Raw genomic sequence first — 16,432 nt, 5'->3', positions numbered from 1 at the left:
TCAGGTGAAGGGAAACAAGATCCAGCATCACTCAGGTGAAGGGAAACAAGATCCAGCACTACTCAGGTGAAGGGAAACAAGATCCAGCATCACTCAGGTGAAGGGAAACAAGATCCAGCATCACTCAGGTGAAGGGAAACAAGATCCAGCATCACTCAGGTGAAGGGAAACAAGATCCAGCATCACTCAGGTGAAGGGAAACAAGATCCAGCATCACTCAGGTGAAGGGAAACAAGATCCAGCATCACTCAGGTGAAGGGAAACAAGATCCAGCATCACTCAGGTGAAGGGAAACAAGATCCAGCACTACTCAGGTGAAGGGAAACAAGATCCAGCATCACTCAGGTGAAGGGAAACAAGATCCAGCACTACTCAGGTGAAGGGAAACAATAATATGACTGCATACATATACAGAGGCTCCAAAAGCGGGCCGTGTCACTCCAACTATAAGAATCAATCCATCCGGGCCTCTCGGGTGGCGCAGTGGTCTAGGGCACTGCATCGCAGTGCTAACTGCGCCACCAGAGTCTCTGGGTTCGCGCCCAGGCTCTGTCGCAGCCGGCCGCGACCGGGAGGTCCGTGGGGCGACGCACAATTGGGCTAGCGTCGTCCGGGTTAGGGAGGGTTTGGCCGGTAGGGATATCCTTGTCTCATCGCGCTCCAGCGACTCCTGTGGCGGGCCGGGCGCAATGCGCGCTAACCAAGGGGGACAGGTACACGGTGTTTCCTCCGACACATTGGTGCGGCTGGCTTCCGGGTTGGAGGCGCGCTGTGTTAAAGAAGCAGTGCGGCTAGGTTGGGTTGTGCTTCGGAGGACGCATGGCTTTCGACCTTCATCTCTCCCGAGCCCGTACGGGAGTTGTAGCGATGAGACAAGATAGTAATTACTAGCGATTGGATACCACGAAAATTGGGGAGAAAAGGGGATAAATTTAATAAAAAAAATAATAATAAAATAAAAGAATCAATCCATCCTTGACCGGATAATTCTTTCCAGCACGCTTTCAATATCCTTATTAGTCCTTAAAACGTCTTTGGGATAGGGGGCGGTATTTTGAGTCCGGATGAAAAGCGTGTCCAAAGTAAACTGCCTGCTACTCAGGCCCAGAAGCTAAGATATGCATATTATTAGTAGATTTGGATAGGAAACACTGACGTTTCTAAAACTGTTTGAATCATGTCTGTGAGTATAACAGAACTTATTTGGCAGGCGAAACCCCGAGGACAAACCATTCAGAATTTTCTTGTTGTTGAGGTCACTCTTTTCAATGAGTTTCCATTAGGAATCCAGATTTCTAAGCGACTCTCTTGCAGTTCCTATCACTTCCACTGGATGTCAACAGTCTTTAGAAATTGGTTGAGGTTTTTCCTTTAAGAAATGAAGAAGTAGCACTGTTCAGAACGAGAGTAGAGGGAAGTGTACTCTTTGATAGAGGCGCGTGACCTGAAAAGCACTCTCCACTTTGTTTTCCTCCGGTATTCAACACAGTATGTCCCGTCTAAAATGTTATTGATTATTTACGTTGAAAAAATACCTAAAGTTGTATTACAGAAGTAGTTTGAAATGTTTGGACAAAGCTTACAGTTAACTTATGAGAAATTTTATAGTCATGTTGTGCGAGTTGGAACCAGAGTTTTTCTGGATCAAACGCGCCAAGTATAATGGACATTTTGGATATATATTGACGGAATTAATCGAACAAAAGGACCATTTGTGATGTTTATGGGACATATTGGAGTGCCAACAGAAAAAGCTTGTCAAAGGTAAGGCATGAATTATATCTTTATTTCTACGTTTTGTGTCGCGCCTGGAGGGTTGAAATATGATTGTCTGTGTTTGTTTGCTGGGGTGCTATCCTCAGATAATAGCATCGCTTGCTTTCGCCGTAAAGCCTTTTTGAAATCTGACACATTGGCTGGATTCACAACAAGTGTAGCTTTAATTTGATGTATTGTATGTGTGTTTTCATGAAAGTTTAAATTTTATAGTAATTTATTTGTATTTGGCGCTCTGCATTTTCCCTGGATTTTGGCCAGGTGGGACGCTAAATGTCCCACCTATCCAAGAGAGGTTAAATCTTTCCATAAAGTGTATATAATCAAACTTAAAAAGCTGCCCTTGATTTACTCTAACAATCTTTTTTGTGAAAACAAGATAAAAAAATTCCAAAAGTTACACCGTACACAAGCCTAAGATCACCATGTGCAATGCCGACCTTTGGCTGGAGTGGTGTAAAACTCGCCGCCATTGGACTCTAGAGCAGTGGAAACATGTTCTCTGGAGTGATGAATCATGCTTCACCATCTGGCAGTCCGACGGACGAATCTGGGTTTGGCAGATGCCAGGAGAGTGCTACCTGCCCACATGCATAGCGCCAACAGTTTGGAGGAGTAGGAATAATGGTCTGGGGCTGGTTTTCATGGTTCGGGCCTCTTAGTTCCAGTGAAGGGAAATCGTAACGCTGCAGCATACAATGGCATTCTAGACGATGCTGTGCTTCCAATTTTGTGGCAACAGATTGGGGAAGGCCCTTTCCTATTTCAGCATGACAAAGCCCCCATGCACAAAGTGAGGTCCATACAGAAATGGTTTGTCGAGATCGGTGTGGAAGAAATTGGCAGGCCTGCACAGAGCCCTGACCTAAACCCCATCGAACACCTTTGAGATTAATTGAAACGCCGACTGCGAACCAGACCTAAACGCTCAACATCAGTACCCGACCTCACTAATGCTCTTGTGGCTGTCCCCGCAGCAATGTCCCCGCAGCAAGGAAGTCCCCGCAGCAATGTTCCAACATCTAGTGGAAAGCCTTCACAGAAGAGTGGAGGCTGTTATAGCAGCAAAAGGGAGACCAAGTCCATATTAATGCTCACAAGCAGTATTACTTTTGGTCATGTAGTGTACTTAAACGTCCAAAAAGGAAAGAGACATTTTATATGCTGTTCACCATCTGGATACAATACATCGGCTATGTGATATTTGCACAAAATAATTGAATCAAATGTATTATTTTAATATTTATTTAAATATTTTAAATGTCAATTTACCAACATTTCTGAAAATTAGATATATATGGCGTTTTGTAATGAAACTCTTCTGTCCACCATTATCCTTGTTGTTCCTCCCCTGTTGAGATGATTAACCTGTCGTCTGTCAGGTGCTTGGGACCACAGCAACGTTTTCCTTCAAACATCCAGCACTGCTCTCTGTACAGATAAATCCTATTGTAACATCATAAACATTAGCATGGTTTTAAAGATGGACTGTGAGTATGACATGCCAGAGGGTGGGTTAGAGGGATTTATGAACCTGGTGAATTATTACATGAGCTGCCCTTTGGCTCTTGGTTTAGTCTGTTTTCAATATGTTTTCAATACATTCAGACAAGCTTTCCTCCAAACATGTCAGTATATGAGCTGAGTGTCTGTGAGGCACAGCTGTGTTATCCCTGATCCTCTGCTAATCATCCTCTAACACACCGTCTCCATGGTGATGATGAGCCCAATCACTCCTCCACACCACTTTAGAGGAGTGACTGTGATTGGTTGACAAGGTATTTGGTGTTTGTGTCACACCCACAACAACAACAACAACAATGGGATGCTCATTCTGACAAGAGTGTGTCGATACCTACAGTATACCACGAGGATAATGAACCGGGTTGGAATACATAACCTCAGGAACATACCAGAATCCTGAACTAGTCTCATATAACGTCACCTATGATTTATAGAATGATTGATTGGTTGATTAACCTACCAATAGGTTAGAGAGAGTGAGATCCCCACCAATACAGCTTGTACCAGAGTCTGAGTCTGTTTAAAGCAGGAGTCATACAGAGCAACATGACCATAAAGACACACAGCAACACTGGTGCTACGCAGCCAGCCTGCCAGGCTACTGGGTATCAAGGTTGAGCCACTATACACTGGTGTTACCCAGCCAGTCTGCCAGGCTACTGGGTATCAAGGTTGAGCCACTATACACTGGTGCCAGTCTGCCGGGCTACTGGGTATCAAGGTTGAGCCACTATACACTGGTGCTACGCAGCCAGCCTGCCAGGCTACTGGGTATCAAGGTTGATCCACTATACACTGGTGTTACCCAGCCAGTCTGCCAGGCTACTGGGTATCAAGGTTGATCCACTATACACTGGTGCTACGCAGCCAGCCTGCCAGGCTACTGGGTATCAAGGTTGAGCCTCTATACACTGGTGCTACGCAGCCAGCCTGCCAGGCTACTGGGTATCAAGGTTGAGCCACTATACACTGGTGCTACGCAGCCAGCCTGCCAGGCTACTGGGTATCAAGGTTGAGCCACTATACACTGGTGCTACGCAGCCAGCCTGCCAGGCTACTGGGTATCAAGGTTGAGCCACTATATTGTGTGGTAGTAACCTAAATACCATTCATATTGTGTGGTAGTAACATACAGTGCATTCGGAAAGTATTCAGACCCAATAACTTTTTCCACATTTTCCATGTTAGCACATTTAAACAAAATAAAAGATTGAAATATCACATTTAAAGATGCTCAGGGTTCAAGTCCGGGCTCTGGCTGGACCACTCAATGACATTTAGAGACTTGTCCCGAAGCCACTCCTGCGTTGTCTTGGCTGTGTGCTTGGGGTTGTTGTCCTGTTGGAAGGTGAACCTTCACCCCAGTCTGAGGTCCTGAGAGCTCTGGAGCAGGTTTTCATCAAGGATCTCTCTGTACTTTGCTCCGTTTATCTTTCCCTCGATCCTGACTAGTCTCCCAGTCCCTGCCGCTGAAAAACATCCCCACAGCATGATGCTGCCACCACCATGATTCACTGTAGGGATGGTGCCAGCTTTCCTCCAGACGTGACACTTGGCATTCAGGCCAAAGAGGTCAATCTTGGCTTCATCAGACCAGAGAGTCCATTAGGTGGCTTTTGGCAAACTCCAAGCGGGCTGTCATATGCCTTTTACTGAGGAGTGGCTTCTTTCTAGCCACTCTACGTAAAGGCCTGATTGGTGCAGTGCTGCAGAGATGGTTGTCCTTCTGGAAGTTTCTCCCATCTGCAAAGAGGAACCTTGGAGCTCTGTCAGAGTGACCATCGGGTTATTGGTCACCTCCTTGACCAAGGCCCTTCTCCCCCGATTGCTCAGTTTGGCCAGAAGGCCAGCTCTAGGAAAAGTCTTGGTGGTTCCAAACCTCTTCCATTTAAGAATGATGGAGGCCACTGTGTTCTTGGGGATCTTCAATGCTGCAGAAATGTTTTGGTACCCTTCCCCAGATCTGTGCCTCGATATAATCCTGTCTTGGAGCACTACGGACAATTCCTTCGACCTCATGGCTTGGATTTTGCTCTGACATGCACTGTCAACTGTGGGACCTTTATATAGACAGGTGTGTGCCTTTCCAAATAATGTCCAATCAATTGAATTTACCACAGGTGGACTAATCAATTTGTAGAAACATCTCAAGGATGATCAATGGAAACATGGTGCACCTGAGCTCAGTTTTGAGTCTCATAGCGAAGGGTCTGAATAATTATGTAAATAAGGTATTTCTGTTTTGCAACAATTTCTAAAAACCTGTTTTCGCTTTGTCATTATTGGGTATTGTGATGTCATTATTGGGTATTGTGATGTCATTAAGGGGTATTGTGATGTCATTATGGGGTATTGTGATGTCATTATGGGGTATTGTGTGTAGATTGATAAGGATTTTTAGAATAAGGCTGTAGCGTGACAAAATGTGGAAAAAGTGAAGGGGTCTGAATACTTTCTGAATGCACTGTAAATACCATTCATATTGTGTGGTAGTAACCTCAAATCAAAATCAAATCAAATTTGATTGGTCACATACACGTGTTTAGCAGAGGTTATTGGTCACATGCACGTGTTTAGCAGATGTTATTGTGAGTGTAGAGAAATGCTTCTAACCTAAATACCATTCCTTGACTCAGGCATTGGAATTTCACATGGGTCTAACCCACTATCTTAACATTATCAACCCTTCCTTATTCCCCATGGAATCCCCTCTTCGGGTTAAACCTCTGCTTTCCAAATGCATTTCATTTTACTCTTCTGGGTAAACCTCTGCTTTCAAAATGCATTTAATTTTACTCTTCAGGGTAAACCTCTGCTTTCAAAATGCATATAATTTTACTCTTCAGGTAAACCTCTGCTATCATTGGCCATGTTTACATGCGCAACAATATCCCGTTTACAATAGTATTGGGATATTGTTGTATTCTGTTGTTGAGTTTACACATATCCCATTTACAATAGTATTGGGATATTGTTGTATTCTGTTGAGTTTGCACATATCCCATTTACAATAACCCGAAAAAGCCTGTATTCCGGTTATGAGAAACCCTGATAAGATACCTGGGATATGGTGATCTTAGACAGGTTACTGTGGCATGAGATACCTGGGATATGGTGATCTTAGACAGGTTACTGTGGCATGAGATACCTGGGATATGGTGATCTTAGACAGGTTACTGTGGCATGAGATACCTGGGATATGGTGATCTTAGACAGGTTACTGCATGTCAACAGCTTCTCCCCTATACTGTCTGCGCAGGCTCAGTTTCGCATATCATGTCGTGTGATGAAGTTTTCTTTTGATTGTCCAACAAATCACTTCAAAAAGTAGGCTCCCTACGCATTTCAATACACCATAATCATTCCATAATCATTTATTTTGATGATACTCCATACTGGACCGGATAGCCTACTGGCTACTTTCACCCCTAATTTAGACAAGTTTCTGTTTATAATTTCGGACATTTGGTATTTTCGACATTTGGTTGGCCATTTGTTTGTCAACTATATAGTTAGATAAATGCAGCTTCTCTTCTGTCATAAATTGTTGCCCTATGAGACTAAATAAAGTATAGTGCTCAGCAGAATAATGTCTTACATCGATAAAATGAATGCAGTAATGTAGTAATGTAGTAATGTAGTAATGTAGTTAACACCGGTAAAGTTGTCTGTTTCGTTTAGGGACCGGGTAGAAAACGCATTAACTCCAAAACAGTGGAAAGATTGGTCCTGTCCAAAAACGTCGTCAGTTTGACTCGTTTTAAGGAAAAGAAAAGCTGAGCAAATGATGAAACACCATTCTGATAGGACAGTTGGTCTTGGGTACATATGTGATGTGGTTGAAATACGGTTGGCTTGCATAACCGTGTCAAAGACAACACTTTACTGAGCATTCGCATTTTCTCAAGAGAAGCTGAAAGAAAGAAATATTTCTCCACTCCTGTTCCCGAGACAAAATAACACTTGTTCTATAATTTTACTGCAAGAAATGCATAATTCTACAGGAGTTAATATTACGCTACATTTGAGAGGTTATAGACCGACAGCCAGTGTCCATATTTCAGTTACTATTCAATTGTATCCGTATGAATTGAAATGAGGAATGTTATGTTTATTCATGGATACTGGGATACTCGTGAGCAGGATATCAAAGGTCCATGTGAACAGTTTATCCCGAATAAGACCTTAAGCAGGATAAGGACTATACACCAGAGATGTATTGATAATAAACTAAAAGGATAACTGTAGATGAACTAATATAATATAGCCTGTAGCCAGCTGTTTCTTAAATGTTAGTTTAAATACATTAAGTCATTGAACTTTTCTTACCGTAGTTAGATTGTTTCCACACAAAAAAATGATCCGTTCGCCAAAGTTCCTAAAACGGTTCCGTATGTCGAAACATTCACATTTTATTCAAATCCAATGTACACCGTTTAACCATCGTCCAAAAATAAAAATATTATCCTACATACAGTATCTTCCAAAGAGGTGAGTAGGTTATTCTTATACCAGTCGTCCCATCTTCCAACTAGCTACATTCACAACCACTTTTCTGATGATTGTAAATGATTTCTTTTTTTGCATTTTTTGGGAAACATCCTCAACTGTATACCATTGGCTGAGCGTTGTAAAATGACGTCACTCTTACCGACATTGATTGGTTGAACACCTTGTCAGTCTGCAGCGAGCGAGATTCCACGTGTGCACTTTTAGCCCGCTACTTGGAGTCCCTCTGGAGAGACACATCAAATCCGCTACTTGGAGTCCCTCTGGAGAGACACATCAAAGCCGCTACTTGGAGTCCCTCTGGAGAGACACATCAAAGCCGCTACTTGGAGTCCCTCTGGAGAGACACATCAAATCCGCTACTTGGAGTCCCTCTGGAGAGACACATCAAAGCCGCTACTTGGAGTCCCTCTGGAGAGACACATCAAATCCGCTACTTGGAGTCCCTCTGGAGAGACACATCAAATCCGCTACTTGGAGTCCCTCTGGAGAGACACATCCAATCCGCTACTTGGAGTCCCTCTGGAGAGACACATCAAAGCCGCTACTTGGAGTCCCTCTGGAGAGACACATCAAATCCGCTACTTGGAGTCCCTCTGGAGAGACACATCAAAGCCGCTACTTGGAGTCCCTCTGGAGAGACACATCCAATCCGCTACTTGGAGTCCCTCTGGAGAGACACATCAAATCCGCTACTTGGATTCCCTCTGGAGAGACACATCCAATCCGCTACTTGGAGTCCCTCTGGAGAGACACATCCAATCCGCTACTTGGAGTCCCTCTGGAGAGACACATCAAATACGCTACTTGTTGATTGAGTCAGTTGATGGACGTTTGTAGTGCACATATTCTGTCCACAATGATACAGTAGCCTACTAGGATCTTTCGGTTTTTTCTCCAGTTTCTATTTGGCTTTATGGTGTAATCGAATATTATATTCCTTACATTTTCATTTTTTTTAAATGAATTAATTCACTACTTTGTGAAAGATTCTCCCCAAATTAAGGAACCTGTTGGTTTTAGACTATAGTGTGGAAATGAACAGAAAGGGTTTTGATATAAAACTTTAGTTCACATGAAGATAGTCGTGTCTGCGCTTCACCCTGGATGCGGTTAGGAGACGAACGCTGCGGACACAAGAGTTCTCTGAAGGCTACGTGCAGAAAGTCACGCTGCGCTTATTCGTCTTTGCAATTATCTTTATACCATATTTGTATATGACTGGAGGAAAAACGAACTATCTGTTCTAAGATTTTATCTAAAATAACTCCTGACCTGCTGTCACACACTGTCAATTCCACGTGTTTTCTTCAAATGCACACACAATTCAAATGGCATTTAACATTATATTCCCAGCGATTACAAAGGTCATTTTCATTGAAAACAATTCAACAATAGAAACTTGTCAAAAACAATATTAACATGCTCACCTGTCATAGTGGTGCCTAAATCTTTAATGATAGAAAACTGTTAAAATGTAAATCTTTCTTTTTACAATAATAAATAACAAATCACTTAATATCATTTCACATTATGTACAATGTAATGTTTGACAGCTGGTTAAATAAAGAGAAGAATGGAGGTGAACAGAATAAATAAAGGTGTAGATGGGAACACTTGGTGGGTAAGGCAAGGTGAGATGAGAGGAAGGGAGGAAGGGAGGGACGTGGCTCTGCTGTTTAGTTTTTACTAAATGATTGACAGATACTTATTCAAAAGGACTGCCACAGCAGCATCTCTGCACAAGTCTGGATACTCCTGGGGGATACTCCTAATTAGACTAGTAGAACATAGTGATATATAGTATGGAATTCTAGAACTCTAATTGGACAAGTAGAACATAGTGATATATAGTATGGAATTCTAGAACTCTAATTGGACAAGTAGAACATAGTGATATATAGTATGGAATTCTAGAACTCTAATTGGACAAGTAGAACATAGTGATATATAGTATGGAATTCTAGAACTCTAATTGGACAAGTAGAACATAGTGATATATAGTATGGAATTCTAGAACTCTAATTGGACAAGTAGAACATAGTGATATATAGTATGGAATTCTAGAACTCTAATTGGACAAGTAGAACATAGTGATATATAGTATGGAATTCTAGAACTCTAATTGGACAAGTAGAACATAGTGATATATAGTATGGAATTCTAGAACTCTAATTGACTAGTAGAACATCATGATATAAAGTGTGGAATTCTAGAACTATAATGGTCTAGTACAGGGGTGTCAAACTCATTCCACGGAGGGCCTTGTGTCTGCAGGTTTTTGGTTTTTCCTTTCAATAAAGCCCTAGACAACCAGGTGTGGGGAGTTCCTAACTAATTAGTGATGTTAATTCATCAATCAAGTACAAGGGTGGAGCAAAAACCCGCAGACACTCGGCCCTCCGTGGAATGAGTTTGACACCTGTGGTCTAGTAGAACATAATGATAAACAGTATGGAATTCTAGAACTAATTGGACTAGTAGAACATAATGATTTACAGTATGGAATTCTAGAACTAATTGGACTAGTAGAACATAATGATATACAGTATGGAATGCTAGAACTAATTGGTCTAGTAGAACTCCACTGGTATGCCATCTAGCTCTGGAGTTTGGTATACCTCCACTGGTATGCCATCCAGCCCTGGAGTTTGGTATGCCTCCACTGGTATGCCATCCAGCCCTGGAGTTTGGTATACCTCCACTGGTATGCCATCCAGCCCTGGAGTTTGGTATACCTCCACTGGTATGCCATCCAGCCCTGGAGTTTGGTATACCTCCACTGGTATGCCATCCAGCCCTGGAGTTTGGTATACCTCCACTGGTATGCCATCCAGCCCTGGAGTTTGGTATACCTCCACTGGTATGCCATCCAGCCCTGGAGTTTGGTATACCTCCACTGGTATGCCATCCAGCCCTGGAGTTTGGTATGCCTCCACTGGTATGCCATCCAGCCCTGGAGTTTGGTATGCCTCCACTGGTATGCCATCCAGCCCTGGAGTTTGGTATACCTCCACTGGTATGCCATCCAGCCCTGGAGTTTGGTATACCTACGCTGGTATGCCATCCAGCCCTGGAGTTTGGTATACCTCCAGTGGTATGCCATCCAGCCCTGGAGTTTGGTATACCTCCACTGGTATGCCATCCAGCCCTGGAGTTTGGTCTACCTCCACTGGTATGCCATCCAGCCCTGGAGTTTGGTATACCTCCACTGGTATGCCATCTAGCCCTGGAGTTTGGTATACCTCCACTGGTATGCCATCTAGCCCTGGAGTTTGGTCTACCTCCACTGGTATGCCATCCAGCCCTGGAGTTTGGTATACCTCCACTGGTATGCCATCCAGCCCTGGAGTTTGGTATGCCTACGCTGGTATGCCATCTAGCCCTGGAGTTTGGTATACCTCCACTGGTATACCATCTAGCCCTGGAGTTTGGTATACCTCCACTGGTATGCCATCCAGCCCTGGAGTTTGGTATACCTCCACTGGTATGCCATCCAGCCCTGGAGTTTGGTCTACCTCCACTGGTATGCCATCCAGCCCTGGAGTTTGGTATACCTCCACTGGTATGCCATCCAGCCCTGGAGTTTGGTATACCTCCACTGGTATGCCATCTAGCCCTGGAGTTTGGTCTACCTCCACTGGTATGCCATCCAGCCCTGGAGTTTGGTCTACCTCCACTGGTATGCCATCCAGCCCTGGAGTTTGGTATACCTCCAGTGGTATGCCATCCTGCCCTGGAGTTTGGTATACCTCCACTGGTATGCCATCCAGCCCTGGAGTTTGGTCTACCTCCACTTGTATGCCATCCAGCCCTGGAGTTTGGTATACCTCCACTGGTATACCATCCAGCCCTGGAGTTTGGTATACCTCCACTGGTATCTCCACTGGTATGCCATCTAGCTCTGGAGTTTGGTATACCTCCACTGGTATACCATCCAGCCCTGGAGTTTGGTATGCCTACGCTGGTATGCCATCAAGCCCTGGAGTTTGGTATACCTCCACTGGTATACCATCTAGCCCTGGAGTTTGGTATACCTCCACTGGTATGCCATCCAGCCCTGGAGTTTGGTCTACCTCCACTGGTATGCCATCCAGCCCTGGAGTTTGGTATACCTCCACTGGTATGCCATCCAGCCCTGGAGTTTGGTATACCTCCACTGGTATGCCATCCAGCCCTGGAGTTTGGTATACCTCCAGTGGTATGCCATCCAGCCCTGGAGTTTGGTATACCTCCACTGGTATGCCATCCAGCCCTGGAGTTTGGTATGCCTCCACTGGTATGCCATCCAGCCCTGGAGTTTGGTATGCCTCCACTGGTATGCCATCCAGCCCTGGAGTTTGGTATACCTCCACTGGTATGCCATCCAGCCCTGGAGTTTGGTATACCTCCACTGGTATGCCATTCAGCCCTGGAGTTTGGTATACCTCCACTGGTATACCATCTAGCCCTGGAGTTTGGTATATCTCCACTGGTATGCCATCCAGCCCTGGAGTTTGGTATACCTCCACTGGTATGCCATCCAGCCCTGGAGTTTGGTATACCTCCAGTGGTATGCCATCCAGCCCTGGAGTTTGGTATACCTCCACTGGTATGCCATCCAGCCCTGGAGTTTGGTATATCTCCACTGGTATGCCATCCAGCCCTGGAGTTTGGTATACCTCCACTGGTATGCCATCTAGCCCTGGAGTTTGGTATACCTCCACTGGTATGCCATCCAGCCCTGGAGTTTGGTATACCTCCACTGGTATGCCATCCAGCCCTGGAGTTTGGTATACCTCCACTGGTATGCCATCCAGCCCTGGAGTTTGGTATACCTCCACTGGTATGCCATCCAGCCCTGGAGTTTGGTATACCTCCACTGGTATGCCATCCAGCCCTGGAGTTTGGTATACCTCCACTTGTATGCCATCCAGCCCTGGAGTTTGGTATACCTCCACTGGTATGCCATCCAGCCCTGGAGTTTGGTATACCTCCACTGGTATGCCATCCAGCCCTGGAGTTTGGTATACCTCCACTGGTATGCCATCCAGCCCTGGAGTTTGGTATACCTCCACTGGTTTGCCATCCAGCCCTGGAGTTTGGTATACCTCCAGTGGTATGCCATCCAGCCCTGGAGTTTGGTATACCTCCACTGGTATGCCATCCAGCGCTGGAGTTTGGTCTACCTCCACTTGTATGCCATCCAGCCCTGGAGTTTGGTATACCTCCACTGGTATGCCATCTAGCCCTGGAGTTTGGTATACCTCCACTGGTATGCCATCTAGCCCTGGAGTTTGGTCTACCTCCACTGGTATGCCATCCAGCCCTGGAGTTTGGTATACCTCCACTGGTATGCCATCCAGCCCTGGAGTTTGGTATGCCTCCACTGGTATGCCATCCAGCCCTGGAATTTGGTATGCCTCCACTGGTATGCCATCCAGCCCTGGAGTTTGGTATACCTCCACTGGTATGCCATCCAGCCCTGGAGTTTGGTATACCTCCACTGGTATGCCATCCAGCCCTGGAGTTTGGTATGCCTACGCTGGTATGCCATCAAGCCCTGGAGTTTGGTATACCTCCACTGGTATACCATCTAGCCCTGGAGTTCGGTATACCTCCACTGGTATGCCATCCAGCCCTGGAGTTTGGTCTACCTCCACTGGTATGCCATCCAGCCCTGGAGTTTGGTATACCTCCACTGGTATGCCATCCAGCCCTGGAGTTTGGTATACCTCCACTGGTATACCATCCAGCCCTGGAGTTTGGTATTCCTCCACTGGTATCTCCACTGGTATGCCATCTAGCTCTGGAGTTTGGTATACCTCCACTGGTATACCATCCAGCCCTGGAGTTTGGTATACCTCCACTGGTATGCCATCCAGCCCTGGAGTTTGGTATGCCTACGCTGGTATGCCATCAAGCCCTGGAATTTGGTATACCTCCACTGGTATACCATCTAGCCCTGGAGTTTGGTATACCTCCACTGATATGCCATCCAGCCCTGGAGTTTGGTCTACCTCCACTGGTATGCCATCCAGCCCTGGAGTTTGGTATACCTACGCTGGTATGCCATCCAGCCCTGGAGTTTGGTATACCTCCACTGGTATGCCATCCAGCCCTGGAGTTTGGTATACCTCCACTGGTATGCCATCCAGCCCTGGAGTTTGGTATACCTCCACTGGTATGCCATCCAGCCCTGGAGTTTGGTATGCCTCCACTGGTATGCCGTCCAGCCCTGGAGTTTGGTATACCTCCACTGGTATGCCATCCAGCCCTGGAGTTTGGTATACCTCCACTGGTATGCCATCCAGCCCTGGAGTTTGGTATACCTCCACTGGTATGCCATCTAGCCCTGGAGTTTGGTATACCTCCACTGGTATGCCATCCAGCCCTGGAGTTTGGTATACCTCCAGTGGTATGCCATCCAGCCCTGGAGTTTGGTATACCTCCACTGGTATGCCATCCAGCCCTGGAGTTTGGTATGCCTCCACTGGTATGCCATCCAGCCCTGGAGTTTGGTATGCCTCCACTGGTATGCCATCCAGCCCTGGAGTTTGGTATACCTCCACTGGTATGCCATCCAGCCCTGGAGTTTGGTATACCTCCACTGGTATGCCATCCAGCCCTGGAGTTTGGTATGCCTACGCTGGTATGCCATCAAGCCCTGGAGTTTGGTATACCTCCACGGGTATACCATCTAGCCCTGGAGTTTGGTATACCTCCACTGGTATGCCATCCAGCCCTGGAGTTTGGTCTACCTCCACTGGTATGCCATCCAGCCCTGGAGTTTGGTATACCTCCACTGGTATGCCATCCAGCCCTGGAGTTTGGTATACCTCCACTGGTATGCCATCCAGCCCTGGAGTTTGGTATGCCTACGCTGGTATGCCATCCAGCCCTGGAGTTTGGTATACCTCCACTGGTATCTCCACTGGTATGCCATCTAGCTCTGGAGTTTGGTATACATCCACTGGTATGCCATCTAGCTCTGGAGTTTGGTATACCTCCACTGGTATGCCATCCAGCCCTGGAGTTTGGTATACCTCCACTGGTATGCCATCCAGCCCTGGAGTTTGGTATACCTCCCGTGTGGCTCAGTTGGTAGAGCATGGTGCTTGCAACGCCAGGGTTGTGGGTTCAATTCCCACGGGGGGACCAGGGTTAAATCCCACGGGGGGACCAGGGTGAATATGTATGAACTTTCCAATTTGTAAGTCACTCTGGATAAGAGCGTCTGCTAAATAATGTAAATGGTATGCCATCTAGCTCTGGAGTTTTCCCGCACTTAAAGGTCTTAATAGCATCAAGAAGTTCCTCCTCTGTAATTTGGCATGAGTCTTTCTGCAGCTGTTCATTTTACATTATTCATGTAAAGAAACTAATCTTTACAATTAAATTCAGTTAGTGAAGATGGAGGCGACTGAAACGTAAACATATGCTGAAAATACTTTGGTTCCTCTTTCAAAATATTGTTTGGTGAATTATGGGCGACTGTCATTTGTAACAAGTTTCAGTAAATTATTTTTGGTAGCATTTACATGTATATGTTGAAGATGAAAAAATAATTTGGTGCATTCTTCCCCATATTCCATGCAGTTTGTTTTATTTTTATAATATATTACACTGGATCTTTCTTGAATAAGTTCCTCCATTTCTTTTTGTTTTCCTCCAACTTTGTCTGTGCCTCTATGGTGTTAGTATTGCTATCTATCCATACTGTTCGTCCCTCTACTTCCTTTCTTAATATGTTATTGGTTTTAGAGTTGTCACGATCGTCTTCGTGAGAGAGACCAAGGCGCAGCGTGTGCAAAAAAGAGAAAAACACGAAAACGAACACTATACACAAAACAACGTGAAGCTAAATAACGCACAGACACGCAACAAACCTTCAACATAGACAACACCCCACAAAAGCCTACTGTCTATGACTGCCTTAAATATGGCTCCCAATCAGAGACAATGAACGACAGCTGTCTCTGATTGAGAACCAATCCAGGCAGACATAGACATAACTAGACAACACTACTCTAACTCTGCCCCATACACATACAACACCCCTAGACACTACAAAACACATACATTCCCCATGTCACACCCTGACCTAACTAAAAAACATAAAGAAAACAAAGAATACTAAGGCCAGGGCGTGACATGAGTAGTGAATTGCATGGCCTCTAAGTGCACATGTAAAAGTGTCCCATACCAGAAGGGGATCTGCTGTCCCTATGTTATGTAGGAAAAAGTCAGTTATCAATTATTCTGGCCTGGTTAAAAACAAGTTGTCATCCAATAGGTTTTGATTACATTTCCAATATCCTCTGAAGGGGTTAAAAACCTCTACAGGATCGGTGTCCCTAATCCGGGACAGTTGTTGCTAATGTAGCTGCGTTGCTAATGTAGCTGCGTTGCTAATGTAGCTGCGTTGCTAATGTAGCTGCGTTGCTAATGTAGCTGCGTTGCTAATGTAGCTGCGTTGCTAATGTAGCTGCGTGATGTTGTTGTGATTATGTGATCACACACAAGGACCAGTCCAAATAGGCCAGGTCAAGAGGGGACGTTAATCATTTGATGATAATAATAATAATTCATAATTCATAATTATTAGATCATTTAATAATTCAGTGTATTTTTTTCTTTAATT

General features: G+C 45.1%; 1 protein-coding gene across 1 annotated transcript in view; it reads right to left on the bottom strand.

Annotated features, from left to right (window-relative positions):
* tmem45a (transmembrane protein 45a) overlaps positions 1-7,870 on the bottom strand; it is a 49,666-nt gene extending 41,796 nt beyond the window's left edge. Inside the window, exon 1 of the mRNA XM_055941235.1 lies at positions 7,630-7,870. The gene's annotated coding sequence lies outside the window, so the exon portion shown is untranslated. The remainder of the gene's footprint in view (positions 1-7,629) is intronic.
* Between the last annotated feature and the right edge of the window lie 8,562 nt (positions 7,871-16,432).

The sequence above is a fragment of the Salvelinus fontinalis genome, chromosome 12 (genome assembly GCF_029448725.1).
Source record: "Salvelinus fontinalis isolate EN_2023a chromosome 12, ASM2944872v1, whole genome shotgun sequence".
NCBI lineage: Eukaryota > Metazoa > Chordata > Actinopteri > Salmoniformes > Salmonidae > Salvelinus > Salvelinus fontinalis.
Note: the sequence above shows the minus strand (reverse complement) of the source record. Positions and strands in the feature narration are given on the sequence as shown.